Source organism: Peromyscus eremicus, chromosome 6 (genome assembly GCF_949786415.1).
Source record: "Peromyscus eremicus chromosome 6, PerEre_H2_v1, whole genome shotgun sequence".
NCBI lineage: Eukaryota > Metazoa > Chordata > Mammalia > Rodentia > Cricetidae > Peromyscus > Peromyscus eremicus.
Window position 1 is genome coordinate 85,790,902 of NC_081421.1, and position 6,430 is coordinate 85,797,331.

The window sequence follows — 6,430 nt, forward strand, 5'->3', positions numbered from 1 at the left end:
ACGTGTATGTGAGTGCTCTAACCACCTCACGAAGGAGAGTACTGCCATAGATTAAGTCACATTGCTGGTCCATAGGTGACATTGATCCCTTGCACCTAACTTGAGATCTACACTCTTGTGATTGAGATTAGGCCATGAGGATCAGAAATAATATCCCTTACAGATTAATCCAAAGTGCATATGTGCAATCTGTAGAACCAGGTTATCTTTTACTTCTCTTTTAATTTGCTTGATGGATGTGAGCCAGTAAACAAATTATGTTGTGAGGAAGCATTGGTTGGGGGGTGAGGGGAGGAACTACAATAACATTGACAGGCCATATGAATGGTAGAGGTTTGTTAAGAACCTTAAGTGTAGAAACCGGCAGACTTTGTAAAGAATGTGTGGAAGGAATGACTAATTTTAGGTTTGAAATTTCCTCCTTGATTTCACTGTGAAAAATAAAGCAGAAGTCTGGCGTAGTGGCACACCCTTTTAATCCCAGCCAGGAGGCAGAGGCAGGTGGATCTCTGTGGTTTTTGAGGCCAGCATGGTCTACACAGTGAATTCTAGGACAACCGGAGCTATGCATGTCTGAAAAGAATAAGTAAATGAAAAGAATGTAAGGAAGAAAAGAAAGTGGAAACACTAAGAGAGGAAAGCCGGTTCCATTTTCACAAGAAGTTACTAGTTTCCAAGTATCAGACTGGAAAACATTTTATATTACCTCTCCACCAATACAATATTATTTATGGGGCAAGTTCCCTTCATAAGCTCTTAGCAATGGACATCTTCATTTTTATTTATGTATTTGCTGCTTGGTCAGTAAGTTTGTTGTCTTTAACGAGAAAAAAAAATCTTCATAGATGTAGCACGACTCTTAAAAGGTCTTATTAATAAAACCAAACCCAGAGCCAGGTATTGGCTGAACGCTGAAAGATCAGAGAAACAACAGACCACAGCTAACCTCACTTCACCAGCTTCTCAGCCAATCCTTTTTCTTCAGACTGGAAGCCTCTGAGTCCTCATCTGGAATGAATCTCAGCTGAACTGCTGCTAAAAACCTAAAAGCTTAACCTGGCTCTAGTTCCTGATCCTCACACCTTATCTGTCTTTCTCCTTCCTGCCATCACTTCTGGGATTAAAGGTGTGAGTCACCATGCCTGGCTGTTTCCAGTGTGGCTTTGAACTCACAGAAATCCAGATGGATCTCTGCCTTTGGAATGCTAGGATTAAAGGTGTGTGTACCACCATTTTCTGGCCTCTATATCTAGTGGCTGTTCTGTTCTCTGACCCCAGATAAGTTCATTAGGGTGCACAATATGTTGGGAAACACAGTATCACCACAATAGATGATTGTGTTACCTCTCAGCAGCCCATTCCTGAGCTCTGAGGAAGCTTGCCTGCTTTTGAGCAACTCAATCTTCTGGGCAAGGAAGGACATTTGGTTCTACCTCTTTCATTTGTCTCCTGGCCTTCTTCTCATAGACTAGGTTCTGTCAGGTAGCAGCATGAGCTTTTGTATGTATCTCCTCCATCATGTCTGGAGTTATGATGCTCTTTATGAACTGAGAACTGTTTCCTATAAGCATGTTCATCTTCCTCCATTAGGTAACACATGTAGTCTGTGGCATTCTGACCCATGCTGTGCTTTTAGTGTACTAAACAAGCACTGAACTTGCTTTCAAAAGCAAGGAATCTTTTGGTACTATGAGGGATAGACAGGCCTCCATCTACCATACCCCTCAAGCCCCCCAAAACTTTTATTTCCAGTTGTAGTTCAGGCCAGACCTGCATCCAAATAGCAAGTGAATGCACCAGGCTGACCATCACTGCTTTCCACGTTGTTTTCATCTCAGTTTGGCCTTTATATAGATCTTGTCCAGGCCAAGCCTATTGAGAAGCCTTTGGGACAGCCTCAGGCCAGTACTACAGCCTGCAGCATAATTTGTCAGGCCAATTTTCGCACTGTATTCTGGCAGTTCATGTACATATGCTACACAGACTATCATACGTCCTTCTACAGGCATACACAATCTAGCAGCTGATGTTTCTGTTAGTTACACGAACTATCATCCTGTGTTTGAGTGAGCTGTACTTATTTTAGTCCTGGATCACCAATCGTTTCTGAGCATAGTAGTCAGTTTCACCCTGTCACTGCCTTCTGAATCTCACTTGGTATCTTAAAGTAGGCCTTATTCTTGACATCTTTAATAAACCCCATCCTGAGGAAGAGAAACTAGTTAAAATGTACATGTGCTTTTTGATCTAGAAGTTCTTTTTTAATCCAATAGTGAAAAAAATGACTTCTGTGTTTAAGTAGGTGGAGTGTTTGCTTTGGTTGGACCTATGCAAACAGTGGAGCAAAAACTATGGAGTTAACCCTCCACTCAAGAAATATTCTGTTTTATGATGATGGCACTATGTTGATCGGGTCAAGTGAGCAGTAGATAGCAACCAATTTGAACTCATTGGTAACACATATGTACCTCACTTCACCTAATCCTCAGCTGATCTTGTTTTCTCAGACTGAATGCCTCTGAGTCCTCACCCCTGAGGGTCTCAGTAATTCCTGTCTCCTAATGCCATATATACTGTTCTCCACCCAGTCATGTCATTTCCTGGGATTTAAGGCGTGTGTGCTTTCCAAGCAAAAGCATGAGAGCTCAAGTGCTGGGATTTAAGACATGTGCCACCACTGCATGACTCTGTTCCCAGAGTGGCCTTGAACTCACAGAGATCCAGATGGTACTCTGCCTCCCAAATGATGGGATTAAGGGTATGCGCTATCACTGTCTGGCCTCTAAATCTAATCTGGTGACTGGCTTTCTCCACTCATCCCCAGATAAGTTTATTAGGGTACACAATATATCACCACAGACAGATGATCAAGATCCCTTCTAACTAAGTTATGATACAGGGTTGGAGAGTTAATGCATCCTTGAAGTAAAACTGTAACAGTATACTACAAGTCTTACCAACTGAAAAAACAAAAACAACAACAACAACAAAAAACTGCTTCTGGTAGTCCTATTGACAAGTACTTAGAAAAAGGCATTTGATAGATCAATAAATGCATATCATGTACCAAGAGATGAGTTAATCTCCTCAAGTAAGCACAGCACATCTAATACAGCAGCTGCAATTGGAATTACTACCTGATTGCATTTTTGATAGCCAATTGTCATTCTCCACCATCCATCTTCAATAGGAGAGTTAAAGGGAGATGTGTTGGAAACCATCACCTCTGCATCTTTCAAGTCCTTGATGGTGGCTCTAATTTCTGGAAACCTTCCAGGGATATGATACTGGTTTTGATTGACGAATATCCTTTGCAGAAGCAGCTCTAAAGGCTTCCATTTAGCCTTTCCAAACATAATAGCCCATACTCCATGGGTTAGAGAGCCAATGTGAGAATTCTTCCAACTTCTAAGTATTTCTATCCTAATTACACATTCTAGGACTGGGGAAATAACCACAGGATGAGTTCAGAGACCTACTGGACCTACTGTGAGTCGGACATCAACCAAAACTCCATTCATCACCTGACCTTCATAAGCCCCTACTTTACCTTGATAGCGACTTTTTTTTTTTTTAGAATCTCCCAGAATTCAGAACCAATACTCAATAGCCCTCAGAAAGATTGTTTCCTTTCCCCCAGTGTACAGTTACCCTTGTAAAAGGCCTTTGGGAAGGGACTGCAGAAAGGCTAACAGTGAAATTTTAGGTATTTTATCAAAGTCCTTCCTCAAGGAAAATTCAGCCTGATCCAATTTTATGTTCCTTCCACCATTATCCCTTACCCTTAAAGTCCATTCCCACACATATTCCCCAGACTTCTGCTTGAATGAACTGGTAAACAAAGCTCTTTGGGAGTGTAGCACACCTCTTGGATTATACTTTCTTCTTCCCCTTTCTTCTTCCCCTCTAGCAGCCTGCTTTGCCTTAATAAGTCTGATTATACATCTAGAGGCAACTATTGGTAGGCCCCGAGGGACATCAGTATTGTCTTGCCTGGCATTTCCTTCAGAGAAAGTCACTGCTGGTTTAGCAGACAATGAAGGATTAATTTTCTCAGTCTAAGGTGACAAAGGTAATATTTCAGGGAGTGGCTATGTGAGTACATCTCCTGCTGAGGATAGAGAGACTACTTCCTCAGGATATATAAACCCTTGAGAATCTGAGGGTTCAAAGTTCTTAGCTTCAATAAGGCCCTCCCACACATCCCAATCCCAAGTTTCAAGATCTCAGTAAAGACTTTTTAATTATCCCAATTAATGCCCTCACTTTAATTGCTAACACCTGAGGATGAGACTTGAATTTTTTAATTGTAATTCAACCATCTTCTAAAGAGGGCTGCAGTTTGATTTTCTACAACTTGAGCTCTGTGGCTGCTGGAGAGAAGATCTCTTCCAGGGCATGCTTAGAAACCTTTAGACTGTTTATGCACATCTGGAGCTGGTCAGTTTTATCTCTAAGTTCATTGTTGTCCTTCGCTGTATTCTGAGATGCTAGAAGTGGATTAATTTTATCATGTGTTCATTCCTTTCCTTGGTTAATTATCCAGAGATGCTAGGAGCAACCAGCCAGCAATGTCATTTTTCTTATTTTTCCACAAACTGTCAGAAGTCTGAGATTACAGGGTCACCAAATCCATTGCCCCCCACAGTTGGTGAATCAGGATAATCAAATGCGTCTATCTCCTTAAGTCCACAAATAATTCACACCATGGGCTTTTAGTACTCCCCAAGATCCCAGGAGAGACTTTGGGAACTTTGGGTATTGGCAAATTGGAAAGCCAAGAGATTGGTCCTTGTACTTCTGTTGCTCTAAAACCACCCCGGTACCAAAATCTGCATTAGTCAGGGTTCTCTAGAGTAATCAATATTGTTCAGTCTACTAGGCTGGACATCTCAGCTGGTCTTCAGTAGATGATGAAATCTCATAGACGTGGGCTGTAATGCCAGACAAGAAATGGACACTAGTGAGATGGAAGCAAGCAGGCAAAGAGCAAAAGCTTCATTGTTCCGTGTCCTTATACACTGCATCATATACAATAGAATATACAGGCTTCCAGCAAAAGGCATGGACCAGATTAGAGATGGATTTTCCTATTTCAAAAACTCTGGATGAAACGTGTGTCTTCTTACCTCAAAGACCTGGATTAGAAGTAGGTCTTCCCACTTCAAATTAACCAAAAATATTCCACAGGTGTGTGATCCATTTGGGGGTATAGTTAATTCTAGATGTCACGTTGACAGCCAAGAATAGCTATCACACTTACCAAACTATTTCAGAAACAAAGAACATACTTTTCAGTACTATCATTTGAGTTACTTAAGCAAAAATTTACAATTATACACTACCATGGTTTTGTACCACATTTTATTTAAGGGCACCTTAAAATTCTTGTTTTTTTTCTGTCAAAGCAGGGGCTTTTCTTGCAAATGAGTGAAGACTAGAACAGGACCATAGCCAAGTGGAAGACAAACTGTCTTTTCTTCAGACTACTTGTGTTGTGTGGGGTCTGAGAGTCCAAAACAACCAAAGCAGGCACAAAAGTCCACACAAAGTGAGATCTTTATCAAACTGGGCAGCAAAAATTGACCAGTCAGGGACAATAGTACAGATCACAGAGCTGACTGCGTCCCTGAACGTTCACTTCAGCAAGTATTTAAAGCACAAACTCCACAAACTATGCCAAGTTACAGTTACGTTTTTCCATCAATCAAGATTCAAAGATTAGGGACTTTCCTAGGAACATTTCCTTGTGGTACACTTTCCTGGCTCTCATTGGTTGGTTTACTCACCTGTAGCAGGGTTGCCCAGCATTCATGTCTCAACTTGCCAACCAGGATCTCAGTGATGTCAGTTACCCAGGAAGGTCTTGGGGGATCTTGGGAACTTAAACTTTGTTTCACTCTGCTTTTCAAGATGGAACTTTTATTCAAAATGGCTTCAGTTTGGTTCCTTCTTAACTTGTAAGCCAGTTCTAAGAGCTAACAGTTGTTTACAGCTTGTTGGTTGGGGATTACTGACAGATGCATGGATGAGTTAAAGGCTACTCCCTCAATGAAGACCCCATCTCAGTATGAGCAGTGAGGCACAAACTACATCCTCAGAGCTCCCTTCATGACTTGTATGTAGCCTCACTGATCAAGTCTCCTCTCACTAGCAATTGTCACTGCTTATATAGCCTTGGGAAGGTTCTAAAGGATCTTGTAAGTTCAAGAGCTTACTATTTTTTTTTCTTTTTGAATCATAGCTGACTGTCCTCTAGGCAAGAGTGTTTTAATTCTAAGGAAAAAATATATATGTATATATATGTGTGTGTGTGTGTGTGTGTGTGTGTGTGTGTGTGTGTGTGTGCTTATTTATCAATATTGTTCATTTTTTCAAAGAGGCAACCTTTTGGTTGATCCTATATATTCTGTTTGCTATTTCATTAAGT

At 41.1% G+C, this 6,430-nt stretch overlaps 1 pseudogene; it reads right to left on the reverse strand.

Moving 5' to 3' along the window:
• Positions 1-1,340: 1,340 nt before the first annotated feature.
• On the reverse strand, positions 1,341-2,209 carry LOC131913846 (large ribosomal subunit protein uL18-like; annotated as a pseudogene).
• Positions 2,210-6,430: the final 4,221 nt, after the last annotated feature.